The following is a 19,731-nucleotide window of genomic DNA, read 5'->3' on the forward strand; positions in this document are numbered from 1 at the left end:
ATACAATACAATACATTATGATTCATACTGCTTTCATGATCTAGCTGAGGTGGGCATTCCCATGCTCAGCTTTATAAATTCATTTTTGTACATAGAACAGACGATCGTCTGATGGTAGACTGATAATTTTGGCGAAATTATCATCCTTTGAGTCGGATGATCATCTGCTGCAATGATGTACATGTCAAATGTCTTTATCTTTCCTGAATATATATCGCAGCCTGGATGGATGAAACTAGATCTGGGGTCTTCAAACTCGTTCGATCTTCACTCTAAGTACAAGTCGATCCATGTGAGAATTGCGCTGAAGTCGAACATGGAAAGACATCGCTTGATTACCGGTCAATGATGTAAACCGTTAACAAGCGCGAGAGGAATCACCGATAATGATAATGACCCTCAAGGTACTGCAGTACAATTCACGTGGTGTGAATAAAGGACTTGGCGTCGAACACCACACAAAATCTTCTGGTCGAAGGTCATTGATGTATACCTGTCGCCGGAAGTGAGAAGCTTGCCATTGAGGCATGCAAGCTTCAAAGTACTAAAGGGGTTGTTCCTAGATCAACTTCCTGGATAATGAGCTGATGTCGACAAGAAGCGATCCGTCAAAGGAGGGCCTTGATGAATCCCACATCAGTGACACAGAACGAAGCTAATGATTTTAATGGAGGTGAAAACGATCTGTGACATATGATTCAGGGTGGCGGTCATGAATGGATGAAGGATAATGTATGGCAGTGGATGGGACCCGGTTGACTCTTTCTGAACGACTTCTCTTGAACATATGGTGACACTGATGCGATGGATCGGTAGCATTACCCCAAATATGGATGGTATGGCGAGACCATGGTGATGTGACCGGTGAATGAAACAACCCAACCCGATTGTGGTACGGAGGAAAAGTGTCATGTTCAAGAGCGACCTGCTACCATCAAAGTTTTCTTGATTTTCTCCCAATTTTTCCCCAGTCATTGCTGACCAGTACCTCTTTATTTTTGTCAAGTTTGAGGAGGATAACATGTGCTTGTTCTATAACCTGCCCTTCGGGCAAGCCCATCACTATGTTTTAACGAGCTTAGCGATAGTGAAACTCGTTCTCGTCTAAAGACAAGTTTGTCGCTATTTAACAATTTTAATGAGTCTAACGACAAGGATAACTCTGTCCTTTTCATTTTTAGAGAGTATGAAAAGGTACATAAAGTTAACTCCAAAATTCCTTTTTCGTCATCTAATCCCTTAAGTCCAAAAAAGTATAAAACAATACAGAAGGGATGAGTTTTCGATAGCTTTAACGAGCCGAACAAAACAAGCACTCGATCTTTTTGTGCAATAATCCCTCAGGTCCAAAAAGATTAAAATCTAGAGGAGGGATAGCTCTTCCTGTCCTTTAACGAGCTGGAAGGCCAAACCTCGACAATCTTTTCACATTTTACGAGTCAATTGAAAAGAGCTTAAAGAAGACTCGTCTTTTGAGGAACGAGTGATAAACAGGGATAGCAGTTGATTCCAGGTACAGGTTGGAATTTTCCAATCACGGCAGTGTCACAAGGATGGCTAGGTGAAATCACTCTTCGCAGCTGTTCCTCAAAATGGGTAAACAATCATATGGAGGTGAACGATCGACCAAATGAAAGGTGGAGGTGGCAGGTGCAAACACGACCAAGGCTTTAATGGCTGATGATATTACATTCACGGTGGTTATTTACTGGGTAGGTTCATTTTTTAGTTAAAAATGAGCTTAAACACTGGAGGAAACATTTGCTCACTGCTTATATTTATTTTTTAACGAGCATGAAGACCGCGTTAAAACTGCTCGGATCTTGCGTTTATTTTTTAACGGGCATGAACTTTATGCTAAAACTGCTCGATTCTTGCGTTTATTTTTTAACGAGCATGAACTTTATGCTAAAACTGCTCGATTATATAGTCAAATTTGATTTTTTACCATAACTAGCTTTTCTCTTTTCAGGGATAGTACTGCATTCTCAATTGCTGCATCAAACTTAGTTAGAAATGAATAAAATTTGCATGGAAATGAGAATATAACCCTAATATTTCGCTTTGAACTACGTAAAAAGCAATTAAAAGGTGTTTTTACCTCTCATTTTACCATTTCATTTGAACTTGGTTTGTTGGAGCTTTGTAGGTGCCTCTTTCCCCTTGATTTTCACCAGCTGATTTCGGGAGATTCTGCGGACGATTCTTGGTGCCGTCTGGACCAGGTAGGAGCTAAACCCTAGCTCTTTCTTTTCATGGTTTCATTTTTCCATTCTGTGCCTGTTTCCTTGTCTTTCTGAGCACCTGGGGTTTTGCCAGGGCGCCCTGTCATCAACGCAGGTTGTCCACTCGAAACCTGCGCTGAATGTCAAGCTGCCTTGAGGCAGCTTGACCTTCAACGCAGGTGGAACACTGTCTACTTGCGTTGGGACTAGAAAACTGATTTTGTGGCACAGTTTTTGATGAAATTTCGCCATTTTCTCATCAAATCTAGGATTTTACTCATTCTCTTGTTTGTTTTGCAGGGACCTTTGAGCAAGATTTCACTTACATGGCGAGAACGAGAACATGAAGAAGAAGATATGATTTCTCTCCATGACCCTGTCACGGTGAACGCGCTGCGGAACTGTGGCCTGCTGAAGTTTTTTCGTATCTCTAGCATGAGAGCACAAATCTCTTTACTGCAGTATATGCTTGATGCTTGGGATCCCATCAACCAAGTATTCTAGATTAGGGGAAAATCTATCCCCTTGACCATCGTAGACATTTACTTCTTGACTGGGTTGTCAAGGCGGGGTGCCCCCATTTCTTTGTCAGGTTCGGCCCGGGGGAATGACTCCGTGAGAGACTATGTCCGTCAGTATTGCAGGGAAGGTTCCCAGCCGAGTAGAGACAACAAGGTCGTTATCCGTGAGATTACTGATAGGTCCCTCAGGTCCATTCTGTATACTATCGGTAGGATGGCCGGTAGTGCATCTCTTCATGTTGCCAACAGGTCTTATGTACAGCACGCCTTGGACTGTCTCCAACCGAAAGTATTCAACTGGTGTGATGCAGTACTTGTTCAGATGAAATGTCAATTGATCAAGGTAAAGGACGGGAAGTTGAAGAACTTTGGATTTGGTTCTATTTTGACTGCCTTCTCCTTGGAGAAAATACCACTGATGCAGCCTCAGTATATTTCACTCGACTTGCCTTCTCCGACCGAGCCACGCATGCAGAGATGGGTCGATCACATGTCTAGGCATGCCGGTCAATCTTAGATTACTTTCAATGATACCTTCTTCAGGTGGTTCGAGCGCCAGGAGATGGTCTATTCCGAGTACCCATATGTTGGCATGGATTTCCAAGGTGATCCGGATTTGGTGTTACCGGATGGCGAACAGTGGGGCGCTATTGGTAAAATCTTCGACCATATTACTGTTTACTGTTCTTATTTATAATTTCCTTGTGCTTTATTCTATCAAGACTTTAATCAAACTCATGTGTGCATGCAGATGTTGGTCCTGTTCGTCCAGCAGTTCGCCCGAGAGCGCCAGTTGCTGCCCCAGCAGGGGAGACTGCTGGGAGAGTTATTCTCCGCGACCTTGACGTAGCCGAGACCCTTACAGCTGTGCAGGAGCAGGTTGAGAGTCTTACTCTCGGCATTCCCGATGTGAGGATTGATGAGTTACCTTTACAGTTGCAGCGGCATACTACTGGCGTGCCTAGACGATGGACTCGTCTCTTGCGCATGATTGCACAGGCCGTGACGTGCTATCATGAGCATCACTAGGCTAGGGTGCCCCCTAGCACTTTTGAGTTTTTGGGTCATATGACCGATTTTGTCTTGGTTACAGAACATTATGTATGAACGATAAACAACTTATATATATATTTTGATTTTCGAGTTTTATTCTGGTTGAGTTAAATGATCCATATGTACAATCATTGATGATATGTCTCTTTTTATAAATGTCGCAAATGTCTATCTAACACATAGTTTGCTAATGAGTCGGTTAATGTGTTCAAGTTTCTGGAAATATGCTGGTATTGAATTGAATCAAACTGTCTTTCCAAAATCTTAACCCTTAGGAACATGCGGTAAATAGCTGGATTGCGAACGGAATATATACCATTGAGTTGTAGTATTACGAGTTGTGAGTCTAGCCTGACAATTAGTCGGCGTATACCATGGGCGATGGCATCAGAGAGTAGTTCTATCAACGCACTATACTCAGCGATGTTATTCGTTGATTGCCCAATACACACCCCTCTGAAACTTACTAACTCGCCGCTTGGATCAAAAATGGCCCAGGCTGCGGAGGATAGGTTCCGCGAACTACGACTTGCTCCGTCGGCATATCCAACACATGTCTCCAGAAGGTTTGACATCTGCAATAAATGTAAAAAGGTGGATCACTCGACCAAAACAAACACTTTAGCGAAAACAAAATACAACAAAAGCATACAGGTTACTATCTAAGCATAGTAACACTTGAGGTACAACCCATTGCGGGGTTGCGCCAGTGGAATTCCGTCATAATCCATTAACTTGTAGGCTCCTTTTGCTAACACTCGTTTGACCATATAGGGGCCCATCCATAAGGAATTAAATTTACCTGCTCCCAATTTATCGGATTCTTGGTCGTAAAGCAAGACCAAGTCACCTTCTGAGAAGACACGGGGTTTGACATTTTTGTCGAACTGCGCCTTGACTCGTTTCTTATGGGCTTCGTTAGCCAAAGCGGCATCACGACGGGTTTCATCCAATTGGACTAATTCCAAGAAACGTGCCTCTTCTTCTGAAGTTCTAGGGAGGAGATCAATTGCGAGTTTAAGAGACGAAATTTCACACTGGACTGGTAAGACTGCCTCCAGGCCATACACCAGTTGGAAAGGTGTGAACCCAGTTGCATTCTTTACCGATGTTCGGTAAGCCCACAAGGCTGAGTAAAGGATTAAGTGCCACCTTCTTTTGTGAACCCCGATCATCCTTTGCAACATACGCTTCAGGACCTTGTTGATTGCTTCAACTTGTCCGTTGGCTTGTGGATAATACGGGGTAGAGCTGTTGTGAGATAGCCCTAGCTTGGCAGCTAATTCGACCATCATGTGATTGCGAAAATGCGGTCCATGATCTGTCACTATAGCCTGTGGTACGCCGAACCTGGCGACTACATGATTGAAAAAGAAAAGGGCAGTTGTTTCACCAGTGTTATCCAATGTAGGCATCGCCTCGGCCCATTTGGTAAAATAGTCAACGGCGACTATAATATACCCATGCCCCCCGGTCGAGGTGGGGTTACATTGCATGAAATCGATGCCCCATTTGGCGAAAGGCCCAACAGCAACTATTGGCTACAATGGTGTGGGTGGTCTTCTGGTTTTGCTATCAAAAATTTGACAAGCATGGCAACTTCTGACTGTGATTATGCAATCTTTGAACATGGTTGGCCAGAAGTATCCTGCTCGTAAGATTTTTTGTGCTGTTGCATATCCAGATTGATGCCCCCCACACGCGCCTGAATGACACTCATTCAGGGCTTTTTTGGCCTCCTCATGGGTAAGGCACCTCCTCAGAACTGTATCGATACCATGACGGTAAAGCGTATCACCGACGATCATGTAGTCTTTAGCTTGGTATCGTATACGTTTCTGTTCAGAGTGAGAGATGTTATGATATCTCCATACCACTCATCGCTTGTAGATATCAGAAACAAATTTTCGTCCACGATTGATTCTTCGGATGTTTCATCGTTGGACGACGATGGGAGGTCGCACAATAATTTTGCGAAAACTAGAGCTTTCTTTGATTTGGATTTTACAAATTCCAGATCAAACTCTTGAAGGATCGCTATCCATTTTGAATATTTGCCCCCCAGCAACTGTCGCGACAGTATATAAGTCATGGGGTTGCAATCTGATAAAATGGTAGTTTTCCGAAAGAGGACATAATGTCGAAATCTTTGAATCGCTTGAACAGCTGCAAGCGCTAGTTTTTCAACATAAGAATATTTACTTTCTGTATCATTTAAGTTTTTACTTAAATAATATATAGGGTGTTCAATTCCATCGACTTCTTGAACTAAAACCATCGCAATGGTTGTATCTGCTGCAGCCAGATACAGGTTAAAATCTCTTTGATAGTCTGGGGCATACATTAATGATGCTCTTACTAGAGAATCTTTCAGAGCATCAAAGGAAGCTTGCGCTACCTGATCCCAGATAAAAGGTACATCCTTTTTCAAAAGACGAGTATAACCTTTAGCAAGTTCTGCGTAATTTGGAATGAACCTCCTCAAAAAGTTTGCTTTCCCTTGGAGTTTCTGAATCTGAAGCAAATTTGAAGGTGGAGGCAAATTAATGATTGCCTGAACCTTGCAAGGGTCGAGACGAATCCCATCCTTGGAGACTACAAAGCCAAGTAAACGACCAGAACCGACGCAAAACACACATTTGTGTGGATTGAGTCTTATCTTGTAGTGTCGGCAACGTAGAAATATCGCTCTTAAATGCTGCGGATGATCAGTCCGCTTTCGCGAATGAGCCGGAAGGTCGTCGAGATATGGTTGAACGATGTTCTTGATGTCATGGAAGGCATAATTCATTGCCCTCTGAAACGTCGCCCCTGCATTCTTTAAACCAAAGGGTAATTTTCGATAAGCGAATGTGTCCCACGGACAAATAAATGCAGTCTTTGACTGGTCATGTGGGCGGATATTTATTTGATTATACCCGGAAAATCCATCCATAAACGAAAATATTTCACATCCGGCGCATTCATCAATTATCTGGTCGATGAAGGGTGTAGGGTAGTTGTCTTTCAGACAAGCTTGATTTACATCCCTATAATCGACACACACTCTAATTGTCCCTTGTTTCTTCATAACAGGGACAATATTCGATACCCAATCGGTTAGAGGAACCGGGTAGATGAAACCAGCATGGAGAAGCTTTTCAACTTCCGCCTTAATGGCAGCGGCTTTGTTGGGGTGCTCCTGTCGAAGCCATTGTCTTACTGGTTTGACATCAGGATACATTTTAATTTCATGTTCAACAATACTCGAGTCAATGCCTGGCATTTCATCATATGACCAAGCAAAGACATCTCTGAACTCGCGAAAAAGAGCGTTATATATTTCCAGTTCTGAAGGGGAACAACCTTTGCCGACATAAATATTCTCTACAACATTTGTTTTAGTTGAGATATTTATGGCTATAGTTTCTTCAATATTGGATAAGTTTCGCTCTGAATCCACCGTATTTACAGTATTTGATAGGAATTCAAAAACTGAAGGGTGATAAAGGTCATGTTGAGTATCTTCTTCATATTCTGGAAGAAGGGAATGATGGTGGTGATCATTCCATGGTGCCCCCTCAATCAACATTGATTGTAAGATTCCTTCGTCAGTCCCATGCACTTTCGACCAAGGATATAATGGGGTACCATATTCTCTAGACCTATCTACCCAAACGCTTGACGAGCGTTGATTTGGGTTCGCCTCCCATGCTCGAAACATTGATTGCTACAATATTTCTATTGGGCTCGGGGGCAAAACCATGGCATGATCCATGACAATATCATCTTCTGCGACCTTCGTGGAAGATATCATGTTGCAGGTTGCTACCAATGCTATATTTCCTATGTAGATAGGAGGTGGAAGCGCGAAAGTTCCCATCATTGTGGGGTCTTTCAGTAGACCTACTCCGATGTCTTGAAGCGAATGGTTGCTTTCATGGATCATGGGAATGCTTCCTGTAACTTGTGAACCATAAGGGAGGAAGTTTTGTTGGTCGACGGTCGTAATCCCTCCTTCAAACGGGAATGCGATCTTCCTAAAATAAGTCGACACAACAGCTGCCATGGCATAGATCCATGGTATTCCCCGTAGGATGTTGTAGTCAAGATTCCCATCGATGACCTCAACATCTATTTCTACTGTTTTTCCTCCCAGTTCAACCTTCAAGTTATTTAGGATACCGTAAGGGTGTACGTCCTTCCGTCGAATGCTTTTAATGTCGTCGAAGATCGCGACAAGGTTGGAGATCCTAAAGTTTTCCAGCAACTCATCGACATAATACATGTAGATGCCCCCTCGTCAATAATTGTTCGGTGAACAGTTTTGTTGAGGGATTTCACTTGAATAAGGAAAGCTAGTTGAGCTGGTAACTGAGGATCGTATCCTTTGTGATCAAAAGATACAAGATTGGAATCTTTAGGATCAACCCCACCAATAGCCGATAACAAAGCCTGCCTTTGGGATGGGCAATTTTGTAGTACTTCAAGAGTCGACATAGCGGATGGCGATTGGGCCAAATCTTCCACTATGTTATAATGCTGCGCCACTCTGGCCCGAGGATTAAATGTCAACTTGTGTACTACTCCCTTTGGCGGTTTTATTGTTAATTCAGGAATGATGGGCGGTACAACTTTTGTCGAAGTTGTTGTCGAACTACTTGGTTGATATTTACCTTTGTCGTTCGACAGCTGCGGATTTCCGTAATCTTTGTTCCTTGTCGAAATCAAAGCATCATTCTGCTGTTTTGAAACCAACAACATAAGCACTTGCGACGGGGAAGCATTTCCACTATCAACCAGATTTTGACCTGGGTTGGGAAATGGATCAGTTAATACAGCTGAGGTTTGCGAACTTTTAAAGAACCTCTTCAACTCAGCTTTGTATGGACAATTCTTTGTCCAATGATCCTCCTTGTCACATATTTGACATGGAAAATTTTGTTTCCCTTTCCCAAGAGGGTTTGAAGAAGTTTTTCCAGGAGATGACTCACCCTGTTTCTTCTTCTTCCCTTTGTTTTGTTTCTTCTTTCTTCCTGGTTGATTGGTTTCTTTGCCTTTATCTGCTGATACAGCATTTACTTCCGAAGCAAGAATTTCATCTTTTGCATTTTGATCCGAATTCTTACGGGCTTTCTTAGACAAAGCCTTTGTCGATTTCGCGTTTGCCGTGCCAATCACGCCATCGCCGGCATGAGAGTCACTATTCGATTTAGGAGGAGGAGGAATTGAAAATTCCGGTCTAGGGGCGTCAGGTATTTTGTCGTAGAGCGTGCCAGACTGAGTATATACTAAGTCTAGATATTGTGCACGAGCAATAACTTGCTCCTCTGTTACGACTCTCCCCTTTGCCACATCTTCCGTTATAGCAGGAAGTAAAGACTTTATAAACCATTCAGCTAACAGCTGATCGGGAACGTATGTTTTCACCATCCTACGTCGACGACGCCACTCATGTATATGATCGGATATATGTGTGGCTGTTGTCTGCTTGAAGTTGGTCAAGATTTTGGTTCCCGTTTCATACCTTATCGGTAATTGAAAATGGGTTAAGAAGGTCGTGGCTAGGGAGCTAAAATTGTCGAACGAGGCTCTAGGTAATTCAATATACCATTTTGTCGCTGGACCCGTTAACGTCCTCTGGAAAAGGCGAAGCCTTATCGAATCATCATTTAGGGTGTTCGATGAACACCACAGATGAAAAGTCATCACGTGATGCGATGGGTCTTCACCTGGATTTCCATTGAATTTAGGAATGTCGGATGGAAGTTTGTGAGGAATTGCTGGCCACCAAGGGGCATAAGCAATCGGATCGTTGGTTAACCGGTGTAAATTGGGTAACTCTAAAGTTGCCACGAATGGTAACTATTGATTCAGGTTAGGTGAGGCGTACCCAAGATACGATGGAATCACCTGAGCGGTAAGCCTTTGCATACCAACATAATGTAATTGATGTTGGTATGACTGATACGGTTGGTGGACTTGACCACTGTAAAGCGGTTGGTTTTGACTGTTTTGAATATACGGTTGTCCACTGTTCGCAAAGATCTGCTGCTCAGAACCTTGGTACACTTGCTGGAATTGTGGTTGTTGGTATTGCACCAGCCACGGTTGTGAAGCCATGTTCTGTTGCGCTATGCTAACCGTTGGACCAAGGTGTGGGGTAATTGTACCCGTTTGGACCTGTGTCGCCCCACCAGTTGGCGATTGTGGTTGTGACCCATGGTCAAGGGGCTGTTGCATTACAACCTGAGAAATCTGAGGTTGACATGCAACAGGCATCGCTTGAACTTGTGACACTGTTACAATAGCCGGTGTGGTTGGGATGTTCGTCATAGGTACACACTGTTGCATAGAATATACAACCCTTGGTTGTTGAGGTAGCATAGGTACCCAACCACTTGATGTAATTCCAGTATAACCTGAATACTGTTGTGAACTCCCGTATGGATACCCTCCCGGAGGGGGTAATGAAAGGGCATACTGCCCCCCATACGGTAGCAATCTGGAACTCAAGGGGATTGATTGTCCTTGGGGACTGGATTGCCCAAACTGACCTCCAAAAGGATCAATCTGGCGATTCTCAACATAAGAGTTGCCGGATATTATTCCGGGTGAACAAACTGGAACATACCACATTGTCGAAATAGTCCTTTGGTGGACTCCTTCTAGCGGTTGTGAGCTAGTCGGGACAGATGGTATGCCGACAAACATTGTCGGAGTGACAACAGGGGCTTCTGCTGTTGCTGTGTCGTTCGACACAGTCCTAGATGTTGACGGTTGTTAAGACATTTTAAGTCTATCCAATAGATTGCCTAGCGATTCTACAGGAACTTCCACTTGTGGTGGATTAACTTCTGATGAAGGAAATAGAGTGACCCCGACTCCAAAATGGGTTGGAGTACTTGCTTGCGGATCCTCTACAATTTCCTCTATCGCAATCAAACCTGGTGGAAGAGGAAGACCGTCAGGTCTGTAAAATATTTCCGGTGCCAAAGAAGGGGTTGAATCGACAGCGACAGTTGTTTGGGGAGCAAGACTCTCTAAACCAGTTACAGATGTAACTGGTTTAGTAACGCAAGTATTTTCCCCCAGACTAGGATCAGTATTACTGTCCCTCTGTGGCTGTTGAACTTCTTCTATAGAGGCAGGGTTTCCAGAAATGTTTGGAGTAACCGGAATCTCAGATGTAGTTGGAACACTTGTTCTAACTTTGATAGGAGATTTTGAACCGGTTAAACGAGTTCACTTTGTCCGTACTGTTTTCGATTCCGGAGACAAAGACGGTTGACTCGTAAGCCTCCGCGAATGACGGGGTTTCAATTGACTTTCTTCCACGATTGCAGATTACTCGATCAACCAAAATACAAAAAGGGGAAATTGGTGTTTCCAAATTGAATGAATTTTATTAGACGCTTTAGACACAACTTGCTTTTTCACTTTTAAAGAGTCGAGAAAAAGCTAAAGATGACTCTAGTCTCCTTCGATGTTTTAACGAGCCCGAAGTGACAAATGCTCGGATGGACTTTTTCTGTTATAGAGTCTGAAAAAGGCCAAAAGAAACTACTCTGGAGATCTAGGCAGAGGGTGTGCCAAACTTTTCGCAAAACCGCAGAATACTTTTTAGGGTACGGGCGGTCGATCTTCGTGAATGCTGTGTTCAGTGCATTGCGATCAGTAGGGCGGCCGACACGGTTTCCTAAGGATAAAGGATATATGCCTATAGGGGTCTCCCAATATATACATGACGGTACGTGGGAGCACAATCCGTACTAGCGCTATCGTCCCTCAGGAGGAATCACCCACCTTCCACGAGATCGACAGTCACTAGGCTTAACGACGCTGGAACACGTCTCTAGCCTAGACCTCTATGTTGTGCGTTATGTTACAAAGCGTTGTTAGGTTCATTCAGTTTATTTTAGGTTGATCTTTTTAAAGTTTGCCTTTCAAGGTTCACCACGAGATGTATGATACAAATTCCTAAATGCAGTCTAAAGATGATAAGCAAGCTTTATTATCTTTTCAACTTTGAAAATCCTAGCTACTAAGGGAAAAGAAAGACACTATCTTTTCTCAAAGAGCAATAAGCACACTCTAATGCACTTTTCCTAAATCCAACATGCAGACTATCAAATGCAAAATGCACAATGCAGGTGTTTGTTTTCCACTTTCTTAGTATTAATGCCTACAAAGAAAGTTTTTTGCACAACTTTGAATTTGCTTTTAAAATGATCAATACAAACAAGTTCACTTTTTTCGAAATCAGAGAAGATAGAAGAGATTACACTACTTAACGATTTTCGAAATAAAGACTTGTTTTGACACTTCAAAAGAGACAAATTCAAACCAATAAGCAAAAGTAAACCTATAATCAATCTGCAAACAACCAATGAACTCTCTTCTAAGATCACAATCAATCAGATCTGAATCAAAGGCTACAGGATGACTACTTTACTCATGCAAAGGAAAACTGTAAATGACGCCACAAACACATAAAAACATTCACAGTATTTTTGTACAAAAGGAGGCGGAATCTAAGCAAAGAAAAGGAGTTATCTGACTGGTACCTATGCTGGTTAAAGGCTGCAAAAAACAGAGATCAAAACAGGGCAACAGAGAGCAGAGAACCCCAGCTGCACAAGGCCAAACTGGTTCAGTGCAACCTCAACACTGAGGATTTGACATTCAGTGCAGGTAGCCCTCACGGGACCTGCGTTGAAATGCAGACTGCCTTCACAGCAGTTGCGCTGAAGGAGAAACTCTCGTTTCCCCTGGGTTCTGGGTCACAAAATGCTCAAAAATCAACTGTTTCAGGCCAAATCAGAAACACAAGCAAGGTATGAACAGAGGGATGCTTTGAGAGGGTACTAAAGACTATCACAAAGGATCATCAAATCATTTGTGGATCCATTGTTTAGATCATAGAGAAGTCCAACAACTGGATCAAAGCAACAACTTTCTACTTTGCATCCGAGAAAGATGCAGTTCGATAGTTGCTGTCAAGTCTATGAAGTAAACAAATGACAGAAACACAAATGAAATGAATAAACAAATTCTCCCCAGTGGAGTCGCCAATTTGTTGTGGGGAAAAATGCCTATGCAGGACAATCCTATCCACCTAAGGTGTGACAGTGCCTTAGCAACAAACAGATACAACTATTATGGTTTCTTCCTTTATGAAATGTGAAAGAGGGGAGATCGATAGACTTACCGTTGTCTTCTGTTTGTCCCTCGATCTAGATCCTCTTCTCTTTGGGTGTTCACAGCTACTTGCCTCCTCGTTTGCTCAAGGGAACAACTACTTGATTTCCACGATATCACAAGAGAATAACTACCTGTGACAAGAGAACAGCTACTTGCGACAAGAGAAGAACACAACACAAAGGCAAATATTCATATTCATAAATGATTCAGGATTAGAAGTAAATCAAATACACTAATGCAATCATACAAAATACACCAGCATATAGGAAAGAACCAAGATAGCTTTATTGATTGATAACAGGGTTCAGGAAGAGATACAACCCAGAGGGCTCCAATCCAGCATCTCCTTCCCAGCAGAATGGAATTCCTTCTTCAGCTCCCTTCAAAGCATTAAGCACCCAATGTTTCCAATCTCAAACCAACAACAATTCTTTGCAATAACAAAATTCCAGCCTCTAGATCTCATGGAGGAGAGATCTATATATAGTTATTTTGGAGAGAGGATGAGTCAGCTTGAGATCTGACTAGTGTCCTCTTTCTCTCTCAGTTCTTGAGTCCACTTGGAGGTTCTTGCTTCCACTTGGAGATTTGGAACCTCTTACTCATCACCAGTCGAATTCCCTGAGGCAAGTGTCATTTTGGAAGCTTCTTGGGCATTGACACATTGAGGAATGAGCCTGCCACTTGTCCAAACTCGCTCAGTGCAGGTAGCCTTTGTTGGAGTTGACATTCAACGCAGGTAGACAGTGGAGCAGTTGACATTCAGTGCAGATGCTCAGTGGAGCAGTTGACATGACCCTGAATTGACTTGTTTTTGAGTGGTTTCAGGTGGAGAACTTTTGTGAATTGCTGTGGTTGGTTTGCCTTGTTCCTCTAGGGGTAGGAACAACATGTTTAGGGACTTTGGATCCCTTAGATTATGGACATTTCATGCTCCATGCTGTAAGGCACAAAAATGTCTATAACAGGAAGGCTATTTTCTTAAGACGGTTTATAGCAAACTATGCCGAGAGCACTAAAGGGTTCATGCGTTTGCTACGAAAAGGAGTTCCATTTGTGTGGGACGACTTTGCGCAGCGGTTGTTTGATGCTTTGAAAAAGGCATTAATCTCTGCCCCGCTTTTGAGTCCACCGGATTATAGTAGAGACTTCCTTTTATATCTCGCTACAGCAGAATCAACCATTGGTATGGTTCTAGTTCAGGAGGACGATGCTCTTGCCGAGCACGTGATTTATTATTTGAGCCGAGGCTTAATAGGTCCTGAACTCCGCTATTCTCCAGTTGAGAAGTTGGACTTGGCAGCTGTCCACGCTGTCTAGAGGCTCCGTCATTATATCTTGCTACGCAAAACTTTTGTCTTAGCGGCGGTCAATCCATTTCAATTTGTCCTCAGTAGGCGAGTGATTGGGGGCAAATATAATAGATGGATAGTCATTTTGCAAGAATTTGATCTCGAGTTCTTGTCTGCCAAATCTAAGAAATCCATGGTTTTTGCGGAGCTAATTTCTGAGCTTCCTTGTGGAGAGGATACTATTTATGAGGAAAGTTTTCCCGACGAACATTTATTCCTCATCTCTTCACTCGACCCTTGGTATGGAGATATCATTGTTTATCTCTAGACTTCGAAGTTTCCCTCTACTTTCTCCAAGGATGAACGTCGCAAATTACGTCACCTAGCTAAAAACTATGTTATCATTGGTGACACATTATACCGTCGAGGGGTTGATTCAATCCTTCGGCGCTGTTTAACCTTATAGGAATCAGAGTCTGTGCTCAATGACTGCCACAGTGGAGCTTGTGGTGGTCATTTATCAGGGCTTGCTACAGCCCAACGCATCTTATGTGCCGACTATTTTTGGCCTTCACTTTTTAAGGACTGTGTGGAAGCGGTAAAACGCTGTCACCCGTGTCAAATTTTTACTCGCAAGATGCGCGCGCATCCAGCTCCACTTTTCCCCGTTGTCACCGTCGGTCCCTTCACTAAGTGGGGTATTGATTTTACAACTTGTAATCTGCCTTCAGCGGTGAATCACAAGTACATTATCGTGGCTGTAGACTACTTTACGAAGTGGGCCAAGGCCATGCCTACTTATAAGAACGATAGTGACACGGCAGCTTTGTTTCTTTTCAATCAAGTTATCTCAAGATTCGGTATCCCAAGAGAGATTGTCACTGACCATGGCAGTCATTTCCAGAATCAACTAATGTCTGAATTGGCTCTTAAATTAGGTTTCCTCAAGAGCATTCGTCCCCTTATTATCCTCAGGCCAATGGACAGGTCGAGGCAGTCAATAAAACCCTTAAGACGATACTCCAATGGACAATCGATAAAAATCGGTCCAATTGGCACATTATGTTGTATTCGACTCTTTGGGCATACCGAACCTCCGTCAAAACGGCTACTGGTTTTACTCCTTTTCAGTTGGTTTATGGGATGGAATCTATCTTTCCGGTCGAATGTGAAATTCCATCTCTTAAGTTGGCTGTTGAGCTTCTTCCTGAGATTTCGAGTCTCGAAGAGCACCTAATTCACTTGGAACACCTCGATGAGCAGCGTCGAGATGCCGCCACGGTGAATGAGGCTCATAAGAAAAAGGTTAAAACCCAGTACGATAAGTCTGTCCGTCCTCGAGTCTTTTCTGAAGATGACCTTGTCCTGGTCTATGACCAGGATAAGGACGCCTTGGGGGCAGGCAAATTTAAGCCTATGTGGTACGGTCTTTTCATTATTAAACGAGTTTTAGAAAACGGATCATATGAGTTAATTGATTTCGAGGGAAACAAGCTGGCGGAGCCCCGAAACGGGCTCTACCTAAAGAAGTACTTTGCTTAGTTTTGGCCAGGCAATGGCTTCTTTGTATTTTATGTATATTTGTACATATATCATCGAGAGTTTTCTGATATCAACACTTTTTGGTCTGCTTTGGCAGGTGTTGATGGATGATTTGGTTTATTTTGGGTTCGCCGATGGTGCTAGTCAGCACACTCGGAATCTTGCTTCCGCAGCTTGGGTACTTTATTATACAACTGGTCAATTGATGGCATCAAGAGGCGTGTGCATCGGTCCTGCTTCAAACAATATGGCCGAGTATACTGCTGTTATTAATTTATTATCCGAGGCAATCTCTTATGGGATCGACTCGTTGGTAGTGTATCTTGATTCTCAATTGATAGTGTCTCAATTAAATAACATTTATCGGGTACGGGATCCATCTTTATATCGCCAGTATTTAAGGGTGAGGTTGTTGCAAATATCATTTACTTATATTAATTATTTGCATATTCCAAGATCTCATAATTGGTTAGCTGATTCTATCGCTAATCAAGCATTAGACTGGCATATTAATCATTCATCACAATAAAATCACGCATCAAAAAGTCAAACTGTGTATATATATATATCATAAAACGTCTCGAGTGTACATATGTGTGTCCAAAAATATAAAAAATTGGGACTCAAATGCCCATAATCATGTCCGGCATATCTAATGCCTCGGCTCAGGATGAGCGTCTAAGTATGTCACTATAGAATTGGCCACGTGCCGGAAGATGCGAACCCAGTCACGTGGCATGCCAACCACATGACGCTGCATATCCTCAGGAAGGTCCTCTATGACGGCCATCGGTACTTGGCAGCTCAGTCTCGCCAAGTGTCACTGGACGTTGTTTAGAGTTCATTCTGTATCAGGAGCTGCCTCTTCGGCTCCTCGGCCACGCCGTCCATGCCGCGGGAATCCATCTAGTCGTACAGGCCCAATGTCTGGAACATGATCATCATATCAGTCATTTGAATCTCATCAAAAAATATTTTTCAAAAGTCATCATTATATTTGAAAAATCCAAAAAATCATAAAATCAAAAAATCTTACCAATCTCGCCCCATGCTGCATTCGGTGGTAATGCCAAATCAGGATCTCCTCAGAAATCCAGTCCAGCATAGGGGTAGTCGTCCACGGCGATGATCTGCTGATCCCACCAGGTGAAGAAGTCATTGTCGAAGGCAGTTCTTGGGACCTCCCCACCCCCCAGACGTTTCATTAGATCAGCCCACCGGCCCATGCGTGGATCGCGTGGGGTGCTGATGGAAACTGCTACCCTGGGGCGGAGTGCGGGAACCTTCTCGAAAAAGAAAGTACACAAGATGCTCCCATATCCAAAGTTTTTAGTCTGGCCCCTCCTGGTAGAAGTGAGCTGGCTCTTCATGTTGGCTAGAAGAGGAGTACACCAGTCAAACACAGTAGTGAGACAGTCAACTGCCACGCTCATGTTTTTCCGTGACGCCTAATGCAGAGAGGATGATCCGTTCACCCGAGCCATGGTAAACAGTATTATCCTAAGTGAAAAACTCGCCACATGTGTGATGGAAATCTGGCTCCCAACCTTCTTGGGATGTCCCGAGCAGTATATCTGTACATAGTCCTCTATCGAGAGGGCACTTCGTGACCTGCCCCGGGACTGTACTACCTCTCCCCTTCGGGAAAGGCCCGTGATAAAATAGATATCCTCCACTTCTACCCTGAGCGGCATCTGATCGATCATAAAAGCTTCCTCATCGACATCCCAATAATCAATGAGCATCTCAAGCAATCACGTGTTCGCTTTCATATTTGGCAATTTGAAAAATTTAAGCAAATCGCATCCCCGGAGTGCATCTAATGCTTCTGGACTATTCATAACTTCATTGTCTACCGCTGCATGTTCTCTCTCACACCACGTGATAGGCATCCTAAGAAAAAATCGAGTTTAAATGGTTAGTTTTTGTTTAAAATTATTCGCGGCGTATACGCGGGTCCCTTTGCACACAGTCGCGTGTAGGGCTCGCGTATATGCGGGTTCAATATTACCAACCTGCGTATACGCCACGAGCGAATTTTGGACAAAAGTTTAACGGTGAAACATCAATCATAAATCTTAAAACTTGTCACAAACAATTGCAAGCTAAGTATAAGGGTTACCTGGAGGTATTTGGCAAATTTGAATGGTTGAATCTGGCTGTGGGAAGTTTGCTCCTTTTGCTCCAAATCTTTTGCTCTCAAACTCAAATGGTAAAAATGGTGAGCCCAAAATGCTTTTTATAAGTTTTGAAAATGCAAATTTTTTTCAAAATTTTATTTTGTTTGGCCTCATGTGACTTTTAACTTGGGAGCTTGGAATGTCGAGATTGGTTTATTTTTTCAGGACATTTTGGACGTTTTTCGACAGTTCGAGACGGTTCCATGACTGCTGACCCGTCATGGCAGGTATCGTGTTCTCACTGGAATATAGGTTAGGGACACCATTTTTCCGTTGCATTATGCATACTGGCCTCCATTTGACCGATACATCTGCCATAGGGTCGATCCCATCATGTTATGGTTCGTAAGCCATCTTCACTCGCCGATTCTTTAAATCATGACACGATGGTAGAGCCATCCTTTACATGGGCATCCTAGTTAGCACCTCACTGACATTTGTTGCCCATGCTGCTCCGATTTGAGTAGGCTTGGGAGTCCTCTGTAGTCCCACCATGACTTATGCGTTGAAGACTCATTCCTCTTAGCTTCTCTGCTTTGTTCTAGCCTTATACCCTAGAGGCTCCTTTGTGTTGAGTTGTACTACTGCATTGCATGTTGACCACTTGCACCTTTTGGCCTAGAGCCGGCTTCACTTGGACTCGTGTTTAAGCCAACTTTTGACCACGACGTCTGCAAAATCAACCTTGCATACCTTTGACTTCTGCAGCTTGACACACCTTGACCCGTGGAAGGAACATACCTTTGAGTGTCACATACCAGTTTTCACCTCCCTGCATTGAGCATAGGAACGTTCCTTTCCCAGGAACTAGATCATCTGTTTCACCAACACCCGTTCTTTCCACTGTACCATAGCATTCTTTTATTCTTTTTCTGGCTTAACAGAAAAAGACAAAAAAATTAAATATTCCAAAAAGAGCGGGAACAGGACATTATTTCCATTTATTGTTGGCAGCTAGAGTCAGTCGTGTCGCCCTTGAACAAAGTACTCAAAACAAAGTCTCCTCCGCATGGGTGGGATTTAGTTTGACTTAGGTACGCCATAACCTTGTTATTGAGTCAGTTCTCCCCCGATTGGTTATCTCTTCCAATCATATGGAGGGTTCGTTCGTGCCTCCTGCATGGCGAACTTATACCGAGTCATCATATGCTGCCACACAGTCACATTGAGTCGTGCTTTTGTTCAAGGGAAGTTAGCCTGAGTCGGCCTCTCTGCGGTGTCTCTTGACTCATTTTTCAGTCAGCCATCCCTGGTCGTCAGTGTCATGTCTATCATCACATCAGTTATATTGGTCCTTTACTCGTGCCAGTTTGAGAAGGTCCCCATTGACTTCTTGCTGGCGGGTCTTGTCCTTATCGACGACGACACCTTGCTCTGAGGACAGGCCTAGAGCCGCACCCTGGCCCTATTTTCATTATTGATAGGTCACCTTGTGCTCAGCATCGATCAGTATCATGGGTCTTTGACTGAGTGGTTTCCCTTGTGTTCGACATCAGCTTACATTATCACAAATTGGGATTCGTGCAGTACCCTGGTTTCCATTTGACTCTATTGGTGGATACCTCGCCTCTGTGTCAGCTTTCATTATTGGTTGGTTCAGAGGGTTTTTTCCGTGCGCTAGCCACATCTTGTGTACGCCGGAAACGGACTTCGGTTGGGTTACTACATCTTTTTCGTCTGATTCCTTCCACATTATTGGCCTACGGGTTACACTCGCGCTAGATTGATGGAGGAT

The sequence above is a fragment of the Pinus tabuliformis genome, chromosome X (assembly GCF_031772625.1).
Source record: "Pinus tabuliformis cultivar Carrire ecotype Pingquan chromosome X, CPIR1, whole genome shotgun sequence".
Classification (NCBI taxonomy): domain Eukaryota; kingdom Viridiplantae; phylum Streptophyta; class Pinopsida; order Pinales; family Pinaceae; genus Pinus; species Pinus tabuliformis.